At 35.6% G+C, this 21386-nt stretch overlaps 1 pseudogene; it reads left to right on the top strand.

Annotated features, from left to right (window-relative positions):
• On the top strand, positions 16215 to 17393 carry OR5W56P (olfactory receptor family 5 subfamily W member 56, pseudogene; annotated as a pseudogene).

Raw genomic sequence — 21386 nt, 5'->3', positions numbered from 1 at the left:
AATTTTCAATCAGCTCTAAATTCTAACTTTATTTGCTGCCGAAGTACTGCTTAGAGACAGATAGCATATGAGAAATCTTAGATAATTTAAGGAGACTAAATAATAGAAATTCAAATTTAGGGGTTATTTCAGAATGCTTTCTAAGCCCTTAAATTTCCAGGTTTACCCAAAGGACACATATAACTGAGACTTGGTTTTGAGGTTGTGATGGTGATAAAAACAATCATTGTAATTATATAGCTAACATCCATTGAGTGCTTACTATGTTCCAAAAATATTCTAATATTTTTCAGTAGTACTCATTTACCAACAACAACTCTCTGAGGTAAGTTCTCTTGTCTGTGTGTTAGTCACTCTGTCGTGTCCGACTCTTTGTGACCCCATAGCCCACCAGGCTCCTCAGTCCATGAAATTCTGCAGGCAAGAATGCTGGAGTGGGTAGCCATTTCCTTCTCCAGGGCATCTTCCCAACCCAGCGATCAAACCTGGTCTCCTGCATTGCAGGTAGATTCTTTACTGTCTGAACCACCAGGGAAGCCCAAGTTCTCTTATCTACAATTTTTAAAAGAGAAAACTGAGATAAAATGAAGTTAATAATTTGCACAAGGGACTTTCCTGGTAGTTCAGTGGCTAAGACTCTGCGATCCTAATGCAGAGAGACCAGGTTTGATCCATAGATGGGAAATAGATCCCACATGCTGCAAAGAAGAGTTAGTTCTGTTTTTTATTACAGTGTATATCTATTATAAGTAAATAAAATAGAAGCATAAACATTGAAAGCTAAACTAAAATTATAAGCAATTTCAAGCTCCTACTATTAACAATCACTTTTATTGTGTGTGAATTCATGTATTTATCTGTGTGTATCCTTTTGAAAAAATACAGATCCTATTCAAAAATAGAATAATAATTTGCCAAACTGTTTTAGACCTTGCAGTTTTTTCTCAATACATTATGGATATCCTACTATGCTGACATATGTATTTTTATAGCAAAATTTAAAGGCTGCATCTTATACAAAATAATTTACTCTAACCTCATACTTTCAAATTACCTTTGCATCTTTGTTGAAATCAATTAGGCATATGTGTGTGGGTCTACTGCTAGATTCTCTCTTCTGTTCTACTACTGATCTATTTGTCTTTCTTGATTCTAATGTCGCAAATTGATCAGTGTAGCTTTATACTAAAACCTGAAGTCAGATGGTGTAAGTTAGCCCACTTTGTTTTTTTTCAAAGTTGTATTGAGTGTTCTATGTCCTGTGCATTTCAACATGAATTTTAGAATTAGCTGTCAACATCTACCAAGGAGTCTGCTGAGATTTTAATTGGGATTGCATTAAATCTATATAGAAATTGGCGAGAATTGATATTTTATCCATGTTTATCTGTAAACATGCCATCTATCTCCATTTAAGAATAATTTCTCTCATTATATTTTGTAGTTAGTAGAACACAGGTCTTTCACATTTTTTCCTTATATTTATCTCTTAAGTAATTCATGTTTTATGTGATCATAAATGGTATTGTTATTTTAAACTTCCAGTTGTTTGTTGCTTGTATATTGATTTTATATTTTCCAACCTTGCTAAACTACTTATTAGCTCTAGTAAATACATAGATATATAGATTTCATATGATTTTCTATAGATGATCACGTTATCTGTGATTAAAGACAATTTTACTTCTACATCTCCAATCAGGATATTCTTTATTTCTATTTCTTGCCTGGTGGGCTGGTGAAAACCTTCAGTACAATGTTAAATGGAAGTGATGAGAGTAGACATCTTTGCCTGTTTCCTCATCTTGGTAGGAAGAATTTCATCTTTGAACAGGATGGTGTTAGCAGTACAGTTTTCATAGAAACCTTTTAACAAGTTGAGGCTATTTCTTCTATCCCTAGTTTTTGAAGGAGTGTTTTTTTATCAGGGTCAATGCTGGGTATTTTTCAAGCTCCTTTTCTTCATCTATTGAGATGATGGTATTGTTTTCCTTTTTTAGTTTTTTAATAGGGTAATTTTCATTGATTGGTTTTTCAAATGCTAAACTAACTTTGCACCCCTTAGACAAACTCTTCTTGGTCATGATGTATTATCCTTTTAGTATGGTGTTAGATTTGATTCAATGCTTTCAATAGATATCTAGTTCTGACTAATTTTCCTAAATCACTGCTTTTATGAGGTCAATATTTTTCCACAAACTAATGATCCACAATGTGATTTATTAAAGCATTATGGAAATTTGTCTCAAATCAGAAAGAGCCAAGATGTCCAACAATAGAGAAGTATTAAGTGCAATTTGATGTATCAATAATTATTCAGTCATAAAGAACATAGTATAGAGAAAATTGATCTGAAGAAAATATTTGAACATTATTAAATATAAAGAAAAGCATGAAACAAGCTACCTGGCAGTAAGTACAAATTCTATAAAAAGAGGTAAATATCCATTGACTCAGAATTTTTGCTTCTTGGAATTCATCTAAGAAAATACTGAAGAATGAGTGCAAAGATTCCAAGTTCATTTCACGTAAGAATTTTTAAATTTTTATATTTTCCTGTTTATTAGTATATTAAAAAACACACATTAAAAAGAAGAAAGCTCTTTTTAAAAATCTAAATTTATTTATTTTAATTGGAGGCCAATTAATTTACAATATTGTATTGGATTTGCCATACATCGACATGAATCTGCCACGGGTGTACACGTGTTCCCCATCCTGAACCTCCCTCCCACCTCCCTCCCCATGTCTCTTTTGCTGTCTTGCATACAGGGTTATTGTTACCATCTTTCTAAATTCCATATATATGCATTAGTATACTGTATTGGTGTTTTTCTTTCTGGCTTACTTCACTCTGTATAATAGGCTCCAGTTTCATCCACCTCATTAGAACTGATTCCAATGTATTCTTTTTAATGGCTGAGTAATATTCCATTGCGTATATGTACCACTGCTTTCTTATCCATTCATCTACCGATGGACATCTAGGTTGTTTCCATGTCCTGGCTATTATAAATAGTGCTGCGATGAACATTGGGGTACATGTGTCTCTTTCAATTCTGGTTTCCTCAGTGTGTATGCCCAGCAGTGGGATTGCTGGGTCGTATGACAGTTCTATTTCCAGTTTTTTAAGGAATCTCCACACTGTTCTCCATAGTAGCTGTACTAGTTTGCATTCCCACCAACAGGGTAAGAGGATTCCCTTTTCTCCACACACTCTCCAGAATTTATTGCTTCTAGACTTTTGGATAGCAGCCATTCTGACTGGCATGAAATGGTACCTCATTGTGGATTTGATTTGCATTTCTCTAATAATGAGTGATGTTGAGCATCTTTTCATGTGTTTGTTAGCCATCTGTATGTCTTCTTTGGAGAAATGTCTATTTAGTTCTTTGGCCCATTTTTTAATTGGGTCATTTCTTTTTCTGGAATTGAGCTGCAGGAGTTGCTTGTATGTTTTTGAGATTAATTCTTTGTCAGTTGCTTCATTTGCTATTATTTTCTCCCATTCTGAAGGCTGTCTTTTCACCTTGCTAATAGTTTCCTTTGTTGTGCAGAAGCTTTTAAGTTTATTAGGTCCCATTTGCTTGTTTTTGCTTTTATTTCCAATATTCTGGGAGATGGGTCATAGAGGATCCTGCTGTGATTTATGTCTGAGAGTGTTTTGCCTAACTTCTCCTCTGGAGTTTTATAGTTTTTGGTCTTACGTTGAGATCTTTAATCCATTTTGAGTTTATTTTTGTGTATGGTGTTAGAAAGTGTTCTAGTTTCATTCTTTTCCAAGTGGTTGACCAGTTTTCCCAGCACCACTTGTTAAAGAGATTATCTTTTCTCCATTGTATATTCTTGCTTCCTTTGTTGAAGATAAGGTGTCCATAGGTGCGTGGATTTAACTCTGGGCTTTCTATTTTGTTCCATTGATCTATATTTCTGTCTTTGTGCCAATACCATACTGTCTTGATGACTGTACCTTTGTAGTAGAGCCTGAAGTCAGGCAGGTTGATTCCTCCAGTTCCATTCTTCTTTCTCAAGATTGCTTTGGCTATTCGAGGTTTTTTGTATTTCCATACAAATTGTGAAATTATTTGTTCTAGTTCGGTGAAAAATACTGTTGGTAGCTTGATAGGGATTACATTGATTCTAGATTGCTTTGGGTAGTACACTCATTTTCACAATATTGATTCTTCCAATCCATGAACACGGTATATTTCTCCATCTATTTGTGTCCTCTTTGATTGCTTTCACCAGTGTCTTATAGTTTTCTATATATAGGTATTTAGTTTCTTTTGGTAGATATATTCCTAAGTATTTTATTCTTTTCGTTGCAATGGTGAATGGAATTGTTTCCTTAATTTCTTTTTCTATTTTCTCATTATTAGTGTATAGGAATGCAAGGTGTTTTTTCTGTGTTGATTTTATATCCTGCAACTTTATTATATTCATTGATTGTGTCTAGTAATTTTCTGGTGGAGTCTTTAGGGTTTTCTATGTAGAGGATCATGTCATCTGCAAACAGTAAGAGTTTAACTTCTTCTTTTCCAATTTGGATTCCTTTTATTTCTTTTTCTGCACTGATTGCTGTGGCCAAAACTTCCAAAACTATGTTGAATAGTAGTGGTGAAAGTGGGCACCCTTGTCTTGTTCCTGACTTTGGGGGAAATGCTTTCAGTTTTTCACCATTGAGGATAATGTTTGCTGTGGGTTTGTTATATATAGCTTTTATTATGTTGAGGTATGTTCCTTCTATTCCTGCTTTCTGGAGGGTTTTTATCATAAATTAATGTTGAATTTTGTCAAAGGCTTTCTCTGCATCTATTGCGATAATCATATGGCTTTTATTTTTCAATTTGTTAATGTGGTGTATTATGTTGATTGATTTGTGGATATTGAAGAATCCTTGCATCCCTGGGATAAAGCCCACTTGGTCATGATGTATGATCTTTTTAATGTGTTGTTGGATTCTGATTGCTAGAATTTTGTGAAGGATTTTTGCATCTATGTTCATCAGTGATATTGGCCTGTAGTTTTCTTTTTTTGTGGCATCTTTGTATGGTTTTGGTAGTAGGGTGATGGTGGCCTCATAGAATGAGTTTAGCAGTTTACCTTCCTCTGCCATTTTCTGGAAGAGTTTGAGTAGGTTAGGTGTTAGCTCTTCTCTAAATTTTTGGTAGAATTCAGCTGTGAAGCCGTCTGGACCTGGGCTTTTGTTTGTTGGAAGATTTCCGATTACAGTTTCAATTTCTGTGCTTGTGATGGGTCTGTTAAGATTTTCTATTTCTTCCTGGTTCAGTTTTGGAAAGTGGTATTTTTCTAAGAATTTGTCCAGTTCTTCCAAGTTGTCCATTTTATTGGCATATAATTGCTGATAGTAGTCTCATGATACTTTGTACTTCTGTGTTGTCTGTTGTGACCTCTCCGTTTTCATTTCTAATTTTGTTGATTTGATTTTTCTCCCTTTGTTTCTTGATGAGTCTGGCTAATGGTTTGTCAATTTTATTTATCCTTTCAAAGAACCAGCTTTTGGCTTTGTTGATTTTTGCTATGGTCTCTTTTGTTTCTTTTGCATTTATTTCTGCCCTAGTTTTTAAGATTTCTTTCCTTCTACTAACCCTGGGGTTCTTCATTTCTTCCTTTTCTAGTTGCTTTAGGTGTAGAGCTAGGTTATTTATTTGACTTGTTTCTTGAGGTAAGCCTGTATTGCTATGAACCTTCCCCTTAGCACTGCTTTTACAGTGTCCCATAGGTTTTGAGTTGTTGTGTTTTCATTTTCATTCGTTTCTATGCATAGTTTGATTTCTTCTGTGATTTGTTGGTTATTCAGCAGCATGTTGTTCAGCCTCCATATGTTGGAATTTTAAATAGTTTTTCTCCTGTAATTGAGATCTAATCTTACTGCATTGTGGTCAGAAAAAATGTTTGGAATGGTTTCAATTTTTTCGAATTTACCAAGGCTAAATTTGTGGCCTAGGATATGATCTGTCCTGGGGAAGGTTCCATGTGCACTTGGGAAAAAGGTGAAATTCATTGTTTTTGCATGAAATGTCCTATAGATATCAATTAGGTCTAACTGGTCTAGTGTATCATTTAAAGTTTGTGTTTCCTTAATTTTCTTTTAGTTGATCTATCCATAGGTGTGAGTGGGGTATTAAAGTCTCCCACTATTATTGTGTTATTGTTAATTTCCCCTTTAATACTTGTTAGCATTTGTCTTATATATTGCGGTGCTCCTATGTTGGGTGCATATATATTTATAATTGTTATATCTTCTTCTTGGATTGATCCTTTGATCATTATGTAGTGTCCTTCTTTGTCTCTTTTCACAGCCTTTGTTTTAAAGTCTATTTTATCTGATATGAATATCGCTATTCCTGCTTTCTTTTGGTCTCTATTTGCATGGAATATCTTTTTCCAGCCCTTCACTTTCAGTCTGTATGTGTCCCTTTTTTTGAGGTGGGTCTCTTGTAGACAACATATATATGGGTCTTGTTTTTGTATCCATTCAGCCATCTTTGTCTTTTGGTTGGGGCATTCAACCAATTTACATTTAAGGTAATTATTGATAAGTATGATCCCATTGTCTTTTACTTATTGTTTTGGGTTCGAGTTTATACACCCTTTATGTGTTTCCTGTCTAGAGAAGATCCTTTAGTATTTGCTGGAGAGCTGGTTTGGTGGTGCTGAATTCTCTCAGCTTTTGCTTGTCTGTAAAGCTTTTGATTTTTCCTTCATATTTGAATGAGATCCTTGCTGGGTACAGTAATCTGGGCTGTAGGTTATTTTCTTTCATCACTTTAAGTATGTCTTGCCATTCCTTTCTGGTCTGAAGAGTTTCTATTGAAAGATCAGCTGTTAGCCTTATGGGAATCCCCTTGTGTGTTATTTGTTGTTTTTCTGTTGCTGCTTTTAATATTTGTTCTTTGTGTTTGATCTTTGTTAATTTGATTAATATGTGTCTTGGGTGTTTCGCCTTGGGTTTATCCTGTTTGGGACTCTCTGGGTTTCTTGGACTTGGGCACTTCATTTTCAAACAAAGAATTTTGTGGCCTGTTATTAAAATTTCAGAATCTCATAGATTCCTCATAGAAGTAGATATTCAACCTTACTAGTGTTCAGGTAAATAAAACTGAAACAAAAACTAAAGTCATATTTTATCATGTACAGAATGGCAAAACATAAGCAATTGAAATATCAACTACTGGTAAAGTTGTGAAGCACCATGGCCTTCACACATTGACAGTAGATGGAAAATTGCCACAGCACTTGGTAAAACTCCATGGCTGACTCTTCTATAGTTGGCTGTACAAATGTCCTAGGACCAAAAATACCATGCCTGGAATTATGCCCAAGAGGAAAGAATGAATATCTTCACTAAAAGACATGTACAGAAATATTCACCATAGTAGTATTTGAAATACTATAACACCAAAAATAACTCAACTTCTTCCCAGTACATTAGTATAGGACTTGACAAGCTTGTCTTTAATGTTTTAAAAGTGTATATTTTAGGCTTTGTAGGCCGTAAATTCTTAGCCACACCTAAACAGTTTTTTTTGCTGTATCCCAAAAGCAACCATCTGTGATACACATAGAAATGGCGTGTCTCAGCTTAGGTAAAATATCATGGATCAAGTTTGTTGACTCCTGCTCTGGATTAGATAGATAACTTTATGGTAAGATTGCACGTTGAAAAAGTAGACTGCAATGTAGTTCACAAACATAATACTGAATGAAAGAAGCCAGACATAATAGTGTAAAGGCAATATGATTTCCCTGGTATATATCTCAAAAATACACAAACTAAGTCACATATTGTGAAAGTCGTTCAGTTGTGTCTGACTCTTTGTGACCCCATGAACTATACAATCCATGGAATTCTCCAGGCCAGAGTACTGGATGGGTAGCTTTTCCCTTCTCCAGCAGATTTTCCCAACCCAGGGATTGAAACCAGGTCTCCCACATTGCAGGCAGATTCTTTACCAACTGAGCCACAGGGGAAGCTCTAACATATTGTACTGAACACTAATTTGTGATGGATGTGGGGAAAATTGCCAAGATAATACTAATTTTTTCTTTGGTTTGTTTATAGTTTCATTTCTGAAAATATATTTTTCAGTGTACTTTTTTTAGGTGAAACTCTATGTATATTAAACTCTGATTTTCCATAAGCAAAGCATATTCAATGAGAAATGGTAAGAAACCTTATTTGTATTTTTTAATCTAAAGGCCTATTGTACAAAATGAATGTTCAGTGTACATATGTGATTTTAGTGCAGTGCATAATTCCACAGTGTATCTCAGTACAGTATGCATCTTTATATTATTAGAAGTGCTGCCTTGCTTATAGAAAAACACTGTCCTTATTCATACACTGGCTTTCCCTGTCATTCTCTTAGCTGTAGTGAGGCATAATGTATTTAGTACTGTTTCATCCAATGAATTCTGTGTCATAGTACTCCAGGTTTGAGGAACAGAAACAATGTTCTGAAAAAAGTAATTTCCTTGGTACACATTTGCCAACAGAGAACTGTCTTAATGTTACCAGGAGTACCAGGAAAATCCTAGAGATTTTTTCCCACTTGCTTATGTATGAGGAAGACATTTTCTTCTAAAGACATGTTTTTCGATTATTTAAGATCTCCATCTTTAATGAAACATAGATCCCATTGGGAGATATTTTATGTTATCCAACTTAAAATAATAAATTAGCTGCCCAAACTCAGGTGTAAATTGTTGGGTGAGAGTAGATTGGAAAGTGTTGGTCGACATGGTCTTCACAGCAGCACTGTTAAAAAGCTAAAGCCGGATTCTGGATGAATGAAATACAACCCAAGGGATTTTTGCATCCCAGAAGACAAGGATGTAGCTGAGGGAAAGTTAAAATGAATAGGAATAGAATGAGATGACTAAAACAGTTCTATGTATACTATATGTGTGACAGTGAAGTAAATAAAGATAGTAAAACTCTTTTGTAATGCAAATGTATCAGTTTCTTGATTTTAGTGAGAAATTATTAATGATTAGTTATGTGGTTTGATCTTTGCCTCAAAAATATCTCCATAGAGTACTGTATTTGATACCTTAATATTGCTGTGGTTTGGCTTCCCTAGTGGCTCAGTGGTAAAGAATCTGCCTACCAATGCAGGAGACACAGGTTTGATAATTGGGAGAAGATCCCCTGGAGAAGAAAAAGGCAATCCACTTCAGTATTCTTGCTTGGGAAATCCCACAGACAGAGGAGCCTGGTAGGCTACAGTCCATGGGGCCACAAAAGAGTCAGACTTGACTTAGTGATAGTAATAAACAACATTTGGGATTATTACACCAAGAATGGGAATAACAATTAAAAATCAACAAAAATTTTCACTAGGTATCATTTCCCCCAAGTTAAAAATGGACTAATTAAATGAATTTTAACCTGCTGAATTTCCTAGTTTTAGAGAAAATAATGTAGATAAGAGCAAGAAACAAATAAAAGAAGCAATCAGAAAAGGAACACAAACATCTGTGACTCTGTTTCTGTTTTGTAAAAATGTTAGCTTGTACCATATTCTAGATTTCACATGTAAATGTTATCTTATGATATTTAACTTTCTCTGTCTGACTTGTTTCATTCAATATGAAGATCTTTGGGCCCATCCATGGAGCTATGCTCCAAAAGCATATGTATATGTTCCATACATATACATATATGTATATATGTATATATATATTTATATATGTATAAATCTGACATATTTATCTGTCAGATAAATATATGGTTTTCAAAGATTTTCATCAATCTGTATGTGTGTGTATATATATATATATTTTTATGGATATATATATATATATTTGTATGGATATATATATATATATATATATATATATATATATGTATACTTCCTTGGTAGCTCAGATGGTAAAGAATCTACCTGCCACACAGGAGACCCTGGTTCAATTCCTGGGTGGGAAGATCCCCTGGATAAGGGAATGGCTACCCACTCCAGTATTCTTGCCTGGAGAATCCCATGGACAGAGGAGCCTGGTGGGCTACAGTCCATGGTACTACAGAGAGTCAGACATGACTGAGTGACTAAGCACAGCACAACACATTTAAATTTTGTTTTTCTCTGATTTATTTTCCCATTCAGTTCCTGTTATCTCTTACTTCATAAAACTGTATTTCAAACCTGAATGACTTAAAAGAATGGAAATTGATTCATTATCTTGTTTTATTTCTCATGTTAACTGAGGATGCATGAAATATTCATGGAAAGATGGGTTAGGTTGCAAGGTCTTTCATAACTGCACAGGATGTAAATGACTAGCAAAATGAACTCAAAATTCTCCCCTTCCCAGTCCATGTTTTCTCAGAACTTGTCAAATCTGTTATTCAGATGATTTTTCAGACTTTCTGTACTATAGGCCATGACTTTCAGATACTGTCTTCTTAAAGGCTAGACTCAGAAGTGATTTACAATATTTCTGACCATTTTTGTTCATCAAAGTAGGCAGAGTATGGCAAAAATTCAAATGAAAGATAAAGAGGTACTATATCTCTAAGGAAAATATGTGAAAAGTGTGTACAATCTGCTTTATTCTTCCCAAACTATCATTAGTTCATTGTTAATATCTAGTTACTGATTTGCTTATTAATAGTTTTTCAATGCTATTATGATTAAATCTGTGATCAGGTGTGTAGTCTCTTCTTACTTTTGTTGTGCATATACATACACAAAGTGCCTTTATGAAGCACTTCTTAAATAGCACACATATACAGGGAGAGTGCCTGACATTTTGGTCATTCAGGTCATTATGAAAGGAAGATTAGTTCTGAGACCTCATGAAGGAACTCTGTATTACCAGATAGCAAGATGTAGACCAAGTTTTAGGAGAATGGAGAATTTCACTGGTTTCTGCTCAGGATGATGTGACATCATGAAAATGCAAATTCTGGTGTTTAGTTTGCAAATACCTAATATGGATAACAGCAAACAAGATATTTAAAGCAAAAGAATGGAACTCCGCTGATGCAGAAAACTCATCACCATGCATAATGTTTTAGATGAGTCATCTTTGTATATGTGTGTGTGTTAGTCTCTCAGTTGTGTCCAATTATTTGAGCCCACTAGGCTCCTCTGTCCATGGAATTCTCCAGGCAAGAATACTGGAGTGTGTGTGGCCATCCCCTTCTCCAGGGGATCTTTCTAACCCAGGGATTGAACTCTGGTCTTCTGCATTGCAAGCAGATTCTTTACCATCTGAGCCATCAGGTAAGGACATATATGGGCTCTATTCATAGAAAAGTCCCCAAAGCACATACATTTCTATTCCTTGTACATCATTTTCCACTTTAGTAGAAATACTTAATGATAAATATCTAGAAAGCATTATCTTTTCAAATCCTCATACTACAGAGTTTAGAAAATACAAAATAAACATTTCTATAATTCCTGAGGCCTTAAATGTAGTAGAGTGATTCTAAATTGAATAAAATAATTAGCCTCCAATTAAAATAAATAAATTTATATTAAAAAAATAAAATGAATAAAATAAACATAACTCAGAAAAGTATGCACTGTTTAGAGGATGTGAAGGAGTCATAAAGTCAATTAGATATCTCTGAGTAGATGGTTGGAAGACAGGAATATAAGTAGTTTGGTGATGAAGGAAATATTGCCTTGAAAGGACATATTGACAAGAATGACATAGCATCATTTTTCATAATAGATTAAGAGTAGAAATAGCCCAATGTTTGTCAACTGAACAATAGATCAATAATATGTATTATATCTGTAAAATGAAATATTGTTAGATCATTTAATGAAACAGGATTCTGACACATACACAACATGGATGAACCTTGATAAGATTTCACTGAAGAAAAAATGTCTGATAGAAAACACACTCACACACACACACACACACACACACACATATTGCATGATTCTGTTTATGTGCAAGGCCAAGAATAGGAAACCACAGAGAATTAGAATGCAGATTAGTGGTTCCCAGGGTAGGGGAAGTGAGGGGAGATTAGTGAGATTAGTAATTAGGAGATTATTAAGAGTTAATAAGGTGGGTTTCTTATTGGACTGATGAAACTATTCTGGAGGTGGATAGTGGTGATAACTGAACAACCTTGTTAACATAGTAAAAACAACAAAAAAAATTGTATATGTTAGAAGGGTGAATTTTATGCATTTGTAATGAATATGCATTATGCATGCATGCAAAGTCACTTCAGTCCTGTCCAACTCTTTGCAATCCCAGGGACTGCATAGCCCACAAGGCTATTCTGTCCATGGGATTCTCCAGGCAAGAATACTGGGGTGGGTTGCCATACCCTCCTCCAGGGGATCTTCCTAACCTAGGGGTTGAACCCACATCTGTTATGTCCTCTGCCTTGGCAGGTGGGTTCTTTACCACTGCTGCCACCTGAGACCCCATATGCATTATATTTCAATATAAAAGAAAATACAATTGGAATAAAAAGTTGGCTTAAAGCTCAACATTCAGAAAACAAAGATCATGGCATCCAGTCCCACCACTTCATGGGAAATAGATGGGGAAACAGTGGAAACTGTGTCAGACTTTATTTTTGGGGGCTCCAAAATCACTACAGATGGTGACTGCAGCCATGAAATTAAAAGACGCTTACTCCTTGGAAGGAAAGTTATGACCAACCTAGATAGCATATTCAAAACCAGAGACATTACTTTGCCAACAAAGGTTCGCCTAGTCAAGGCTATGGTTTTTCCTGTGGTCATGTATGGATGTGAGAGTTGGACCGTGAAGAAGGCTGAGCACCGAAGAATTGATGCTTTTGAACTGTGGTGTTGGAGAAGACTCCTGAGAGTCCCTTGGACTGCAAAGAGATCCAACCAGTCTATTCTGAAGGAGATCAGCCCTGGGATTTCTTTGGAAGGAATGGTGCTAAAGCTGAAACTCCAGTACTTTGGCCACCTCATGTGAAGAGTTGACTCATTGCAAAAGACTCTGATGCTGGGAGGGATTGGGGTCAGGAGGAGAAGGGGACAACAGAGGATGAGATGGCTGGATGGCATCACTGACTCGATGGATGTGAGTCTGGGTGAACTCTGGGAGTTGGTGATGGACAGGGAGGCCTGGCGTGCTGCGATTCATGGGGTCACAAAGAGTCGGAAACAACTGAGCAACTGATCTGATCTGATCTGATAATTCCTAAATGAGGTATGAAGGAAAATGTTTCAAAAACACAATGAACCATCTAGAAGAGTTGGAAATGATGAAGGATAGATCTTTTTGAGAGTCAGGAGGTTTCCTTTTTGACTAGAGAAGGAGGAGATAGTTTCAGGGTAACTGTGAAACACACCATGCAAGCAATCTGCAGTTTCCTTCCTACCGTAGATCAGCTTGGTGACAATAGTGAAGCATAAAAATTCAACCTTTGCTAAGTTGTTTCTGAATTCACAGGGGCATATAAAGAATTGAAAATATAATTAATAAAGTGTCTATCTAACACAAAGCCTAAGGGCAGCACCACAGGGATTTAAGCTCCGGTGTATCTGGTAAAAAGGCCGTCTGACTATTGCTTAGCTACACAAGACCTGCTCATCTCAGGTAGGTTTCCAGGTCCTAACTTAATGAATATGGGAGAAAATACTTAAGTTTTAAGGAAAAAAAAAAAAGATTTATAAGTGAAGCATTTATGCATCGAAACCTTCATTTAATGGTTAGAAATAATATTTTTTTTTTTTGGAATTGAAAAAATCTGTCTGCACTTGTTATTAACCACAATATAACAGTCCATTTATTTTATTATGTTCTTGGTTCACAGGAAAGTCTTTACTTCTTTTATCACTGGACAAGTGTATACATATATTTAAGGTATGTTTTCTTTGGTCTGTTTTATTAAAAAAAATAGTGTAGGAACCCAATAAAATTTTTTAAAAATGCACAAATTCATCTCCATGTGAACCATATTCTATATTTTTGTTATTTATTCGCTAAGTCATATCTAACTCTGCCAGTCTACTCTGTCCATAAAATTGCTCTGAAGCCTACCAGTCTACTCTGTCCATAAAATTTCCCAGGCAAGAATACTAGAGTGGGTTGTCATTTCTTTCTCCAGGAGATCTTCCAGACCCAGGAATCAAACCCAGTTCTCCTGAATTAATAGGCAGATACTTTACTACTGAGTCAACAGGGAAGCCCATATGCCATATTTACTTAGTTCTAAAGAAAAACTCCATAACTTATATTCTATTCCTGTAAACATTAAAATATATATGCATGCACATATATAAATACACATATGTAACAGAGACAGAAATCTATGTATTTTATAAATATTTATTTTTCTTCATTGCATTTCTATTTTATAATGTAAAAAGGCATTTAAACTCTAAAGTGATGCAAATGTTTGTGATAAATTCTGTCCTTTTCACTTCTATTTAGTTATTTTCTTCCAACAGTCAACATATTCATCCTTTAACAAATACCATTCCTCAAAGAGATAATGGACATTATGGGAAAGCAATAATAAATTTCTAGACAAGAGGTTAGTAAAACTTATATATCCCCAAATACCAAACACAAGATAAACTAAAATCAGTAACATAATTATTTATTATTATGATCATTATTCATTCCGTGAACTAAAAAAATGCACAAGGTGAGAGTTGCAAGTTAAGTTTTATTTTAGGCAATATGAGGACTGCAGCCTTGGAAATAGCACCCTGTAGAGTTCCGAGAAACTGTTTCAGAGAGATAAGGGGAGAAGATAGTACATATATGATTTTGGAAAGGGAGAGTACAAGCAATCAAGCACATATTGTTTTATAGAAAGTTTCTGCTGGTCTCATGAAGATTCTGCTAGCCAGGAGAAACAATCGTCATCACGAAGGATATTAGTGCTTTTCTAGATATGAGGATGGAGAAGGCAATGGCACCCCACTCCAGTACTTTTGCCTAGAAAATCCCATAGTCGGAGAAGCCTGGTAGGCTGCAGTCCACGGGGTCGCTAGAGTCGGACACGACTAAGCGACTTCACTTTCACTTTTCACTTTCATGCATTGGAGAAGGAAATGGCAACCCACTCCAGTGTTCTTGCCTGGAGAATCCCAGGGATGGGGAAGCCTGGTGGGCTGCTGTCTATGGGGTCGCACAGAGTCAGACACAACTGAAGTGACTTAGCAGTTATGAGGAGATACAAGAATTGGGCTCATGAAATCAGCTCCTGAGAATATCTAACTATCCAATGGCCTGTCCTGCCAGTTTTTCCCTGGCCACTGAGTGCTTCATTTCTGCTCTCCACCCTGAATGCCTCCAGGAGGTGTTGGAGGTCAGCAGGTGCAGCAACACATGATTTAATCCTTCTAGAGAGAGATGGAGAAGGAAATGGCAACCGACTGCAGTACTCTTGCCTGGAAAATTCCATGGATGGAGGGGCCTAATAGGCTACAGTTCATGGGGTCGCAAAGAGTCGGACACGACTGAGTGACTTCACTTTCTTTCTTTCTATAGTTCCTTTTGGAGAAGGAAATGGCAACCTGCTCCAGCGTTCTTACCTGGAGAATCCCATGGATGGAGGGGCCTGGTGGGCTACAGTCTATGGGGTTGCAAAGAGTCGGACAAAACTAAGCAACTGACACACACAACACACAGAGAGAGATGGCAAGCAGTCATGGCAAGGGCCAATTTGTGGCTGACAATTCATGCACTCACTGTTTCTGGAACTAGGTCAGACACATTTAAGCCAGTCATGATTTTTTAGGAAACATAGACATTGTGATTATTTTTTTGCATCCAAGTGAATATGTTTAAGCATCAAGAATGCTTAGTCCTATGTCTTATGGTCTGGTCTCTCTAACACTGGTGTCTCTTCCAAAGTATTTTGAAGAGGTAAAGGGAGTTAAATTTAGTAAATTTACTCCTTGAGATAAGGAGAGCAATGCTCAGAGAAGAGCTTGTAGGAAGTAACTTACCTCGTGAATGACATCTAGATTTATATAAAACTTTCTCAAATGTTTATCCTATAAAATTTTTGTTGCTGCATAATAGATAACTATCCTTCCTTAAGAGTGGATATTCATGATCTGAATAATTTTCTAAGTATAAAAAAGACAATTAGAGAGAGAAACTTTGTCCTGTTTTATATTATTTTGCAGATGTGCAGAAGTGGTACACATCCATGTACTATTTTCTTGATCATTTTCTCAAAAGTTTACCTAAGAACTAAGAAGAATGGATACAGGAACTGCTCCTCTGTGACTGATTTCACTTTCTAGGGGATAACACTGAGAACAAAGTGATCCTATTTACCATGTTTCTCCTTGTTTATCTCATCAGTCTTTTGGCAAATCTTGGAATGATAACCCTGATTAGGATGGATCCCCAGCTGCACACATCCATGTACTTTTTCCTCAGCCGCCTCTCCTTCTATGACCTCTGTCTTTCCACAGCCATTGGCCCAAAGATGCTGATGGATCAATTTGCTAAGAAGAAATCAATTCCCTTCTATGGCTGTGCTCTGCAATTATTGGTGCTCTATACCTTTGCAAATTCTGAGTGTCTCCTGCTGGCAGTGATGGCCTATGACTGGTACAAGGCCATCAGCAGCCCCTTGCTGTATGTGGTCAGCATGTCCAGCGGGGTGTGCTCCCTGCTCATGGCTGGGGTTTACCTCGTAGGAATGGCAGATGCTCTGATACACACGACATTAGCATTCCACTATGTTTCCACTTCCCTGGTGGCTCAGACGGTAAAGCGTCTGTCCGGGAGACCCGGGTTCGAGCCCTGGGTTGGGAAGATCCCCTGGAGAAGGAAATGGCAATCCACTCCAGTACTATTGCCTGGAAAATCCCATGGACAGAGGAGCCTGGTAGGCTACAGTCTATGGGGTCGCAAAGAGTCGGACATGACTGAGTGACTTCACTTTCTTTCTTTCTATGTTTCTATGGGTCAAATGAGATTAACCATTTTTTCTGTGATTTACCTCCACTTTTTTTCCTTTCTTGCTCAGGTGCACAGGTCAATGAGTTAGTGATATTCACTAACTTGGTTAGTGGTTTTGGTTTTTATTGAACTGAGAACTATTTCAGGAGTCCTTGTCTTTTATTTTTATATCATCCTTTCAGTCTTGAAGATCCACTCTGCTGAGGGGAGATTCAAAGGTTTTTCCACCTGCACCTTCCATTTAACTGCTGTGGCGATTTTTCCAGGGAACTTTGCTTTTTATGTATTTCAGGCCAAGTTCATCCTACTCTCTAGGTGAAGACAAAATGACCTCTTTGTTTTAAACTCTTGTGATTCCCCTGCTAAATTCTCTTATATTTAGCCTACGAAACAAGGATGTAAAAGAGGCCTTAGTAAAATTGAAAGCTATATTTTTAAATATTTGTATTGTGCACATGTGCACAAAACCACACACATATAGTAATTGTGTAATTAAAATTATATGGCATGACACATGAGAAACAAGTTTCTCAAATTCCTAAATGAATAATTATTTGTATTAAACTCCACTGTTAAGACTGGAGGAGGAAATGGCAATCCACTCCAGTATTCTTGCCTGGAGAATCCCCAAAGAGAGAGGAGCCTGTGCTGAGTGACAAAGCACAGCACCGCTGTTAAGAAATATTGCAGTTTTCTTCAGATTTCATACTTAGTATGTGGGCAGGGTTTAAATATGGCACTTACTATTTTTGAAAAACCTTTTGACTTTTCTACTTATGCTAATTTTTGATTTATTTGTCATTCAAACATTATTTCAGTCTCACTAAAACATTATGCAATGTCTTAAAGATTTTGTCTTAAAGTAAATCCAAGATTTACTGAGCAATCTTTCAGAATTCAGGTTTTTTATAATTTATAGTACATCTTATAGATTCTATACTAATGAATTTAACCTGGTACTAGTATTAGACATTAATGAACTAAGCAGTTTAGCAATAAATGAGCCACAAAATCATCATGGGATAAAAAATTTGAGGGCATTTGTGAGACATTATGGCATGTTAGGAAAAGTTCTCCTTGTGGAAAAAGCTACAAATTTATAAATTTTTTATTTTATATAAAAGATGTATAGGTTTCTATTCCTATCATATTTTATCAATTCACCAAACTCTTTTAGAACTGTTGCTCATAAAAGGCAGCCTAACTGAAAATATTGTCTGAAAATTAAATTCTAAGACAAACAGGGCATCAGTGGATTGGCAAGTATTGTGTAGTAAATAAACATGTAATCTAGTTAATTTGTCTCCATTCAAATGAAAGATGTATATTACAGCATCTAAAAACTGATTTGACCTGCATATTGGTCCATTTTATTGGATCTAATAAATCTAATATGAAAAAAAGAAAAAAATAAGCCCATTAAATGGAAGTCACAAATAGTATTTACAGCAGACAACATTTGATTAATAATAGGCTTCCTTGTCTGGAATTGGATAACTTAAAGAAGAACTGAATCTTTTTTTTAGGAAATTCACAATTCAAATCCAAGTTGTGGCAATGGCATGGAGATACTCTTCTGTTCCATGAAAATTCTTGAAATTCCACGAAAATTCTTGAAATTCCACAAAAATAGGGACCAGCATATCAAAAGACTCTGATGTATTCTAGGCTGTCTACTTCAGTCCTCATCACTAACTTTCCTTCTTCTTTCCATAGTACATCCCTTACATATCACCAATGACTGATGGAAAATATCTGTAATGTCAGTTATTACTTCTTGTCTTTCATTTCTAATTTTATTGACGAGTCTTCTCTTTGCTTCTCTTGATGAGTCTGACTGAAGGTTTATCAACTTTACATTCTCAAAGAACCAGCTTTTAGTTTCACTGACCTTTGTTATTATTTTCTTTATATTTTTCATTTATTTATGCTCTGATCTTTATGTTTTGCTTCCTTCTATTAACTTTGGGTTTTGTTTATTCTTTCTCTAGTTGCTTTAGTGTAACGTAAGGTTGTTTATTTGTGATTTTTCTTGTTTCCTGAGGTAAGACTGTATTGCAATAAGCTTCCTTCTTAGAATTGTTTTTGCTGAGAACCTTAGGTTTGGGATTGTCATTTGTCTCTAGGTATTTTTTGATTTCCTCTTTGTTTTCTTCAGTGATCCATTGGTTGTTTAGTCCCATATTGTTTAGCCTCCATATGTTTGTGTTTTTTACAGCTTTATCTTGTAATGGATTTCTCATATTGTTGTTGGAAACAGATGCTTGTTATTATTTCAATTTTTAAAAATTTACCAAGGCTTGGTTTGTGATCCATGATATGATCTACTGTGGAAAATGTTCCATGTTTACTTGAGATGAAAGTATATTCTGCTTCTTTCAGATGAAATGTCCTACAAATATCAAATCTAATGTGTCGTTTAAGACTTGGTTTACTTATTAATTTTCTGCCTGGGTGATCTGTCCATTGGTGTAATTTGAGTGTTAAAGTTCCCCACTGTTGTTGTGTTACTGCCTATTTCCCCTTTTATAGATATTAGCACTTGCCTTATATATTGAAGTGTTCCTGTGTTGGGTGCATATATATTTACAATTGTTATGTCTTCTTCATGGACTGATACCTTGGTCATTGTGTATTGTCTTTCCTTGTCTCTTTAAACATTCTTTATTTTAAAGTCTATTTTGTCTGATATGAATGTTGCTTTTCCAGCTTTCTTTTGATTTTCATTTGCATGGAATATCTTTTTACATCCCGTCATTTTCAGTCTGTTTGTGTCTCTAGGTCTGAAGTGGGTTTCTTTGTATATATTTTCTTGATGAGACTTAATTTGTTCAAATTCTTTGTTCAATTTTTATTAGGTTGTTTGTTGTCTTACTGTCTGTGGGGATTCTTCATATACTTTGGCCACAAGTTCTTTGTCATATCTATATCTATATGGTTTCCAAACATTTTCCCTCAGTCTTTAAATATACATGCATTTATATATATATTCAAAAGCTTGCTTCTCTGATTTATTTTTGCACACTGTTCCACTTATCTCTTGCTACATTAACTGCATTTCATAACTAGATAACTTAGGAGAATGACCACTGACCATGCGTGCTCAGTCATGTCTGACTCTTTGCGACCCCATGGATGGTAACCTGCCAGGCTCCCCTCCCCAAGAAATTTTCCAGTCAAGAATACTGGAGTGGGTTGCCATTTCCTACTCCAGGGGATCTTCCCAACCCAGGGATCGAACTCCTAAACGTCTCCTGCTAGACAGTCAGATTCTTTTCTACTGAGCCACCTGGAAAACCCTTGAATATACTTGCATTTATATATATTCAAAAGCTTGTTTCTCTGATTTATTTTTTCACACTGTTCTAGTTATCTCTTCCTACATAAACTGTATTTCAAAACTAAATAACTTAAGAGAATGACCACTGACTCCTTATTTTGTTCTTTCTCATATTTACTGAGATTGCATGAAATATTCAGTGGAAAGGTGGGCTAGGTTGCAAGTTCTTTAATAATTGACACTAGATGAGAATGTCTGGAAAGATGGACCCAAATTCTCCCCTTTCAGTTCATGTAATCTCAGAATGTGCCACATTGTAAAATCAGATGGCTAGTTGGAATTTCTACACAGTAATTCATGGCTTTCACATACTGTCTTCTTCAAGATGAGACCCAGAAGTGACTTACAATATTTCTGCTAATTTTATTTGTCAAAACAGATGAAGTATGGCAAAAATTCAAAGAAGGATAAATATGCAATGCATACAATATAGATAAACCTTGAAAATATTTCAGTGAAGACAAGAAGGCTGATGAAAAGAATAACAACAACAACAGCAACAAAAAAAACCAAGCAAACTAACAAACAAACAAAAAAGTATGTTGCATAATTCTGTTTTAAAGGAGGCAAAGAATTTGAAAGCACAAAGAATCAGAAAGTAGATTAGTAGTTACCAGGGCTCAGGGAGAAATGAACGGAAAGTGACAGCTAATAAATATGGATTTCTTATCATAGTGATGAAAATGTTATGGAAGTAAATACTGGTGATAACCTAAGAACCTTAACAATATAGTAAAAACAAAGAACTGTATACATTAGAAGGGTGAATTCTATAATGTACACATTGCATTTCAGTAAAAAAAAAAAAAAAACATGTGTGTGTGGTAATATCTTTAAATGAGATGTGAAGGAGACTCTAAAACACTATGAATGAATATAAGGAAATGGAAATAATGAAGGGAGGATCTTTTTGAGTTTCAGTAGGTTTACTCTTTAACTAAAGAAGGACAAAACCATTTCAGGATAACTGTGAAGCACATAACATGAAAAAAAACAAACCAGTTTTCTTTTTACCATAGATCAGTTTGATGACAGTAGTAAAGTATGAAAACTCAGCCTGTGCTAAGTGGCTTATGAATTCTCAGGGGGAAATACAGAAGCAGAAATATAATTAATGAAATGTTTGCAT

This window comes from Bos taurus, chromosome 10 (assembly GCF_002263795.3).
Source record: "Bos taurus isolate L1 Dominette 01449 registration number 42190680 breed Hereford chromosome 10, ARS-UCD2.0, whole genome shotgun sequence".
NCBI classification, from domain to species: Eukaryota; Metazoa; Chordata; class Mammalia; order Artiodactyla; family Bovidae; genus Bos; species Bos taurus.
Note: the sequence above shows the minus strand (reverse complement) of the source record. Positions and strands in the feature narration are given on the sequence as shown.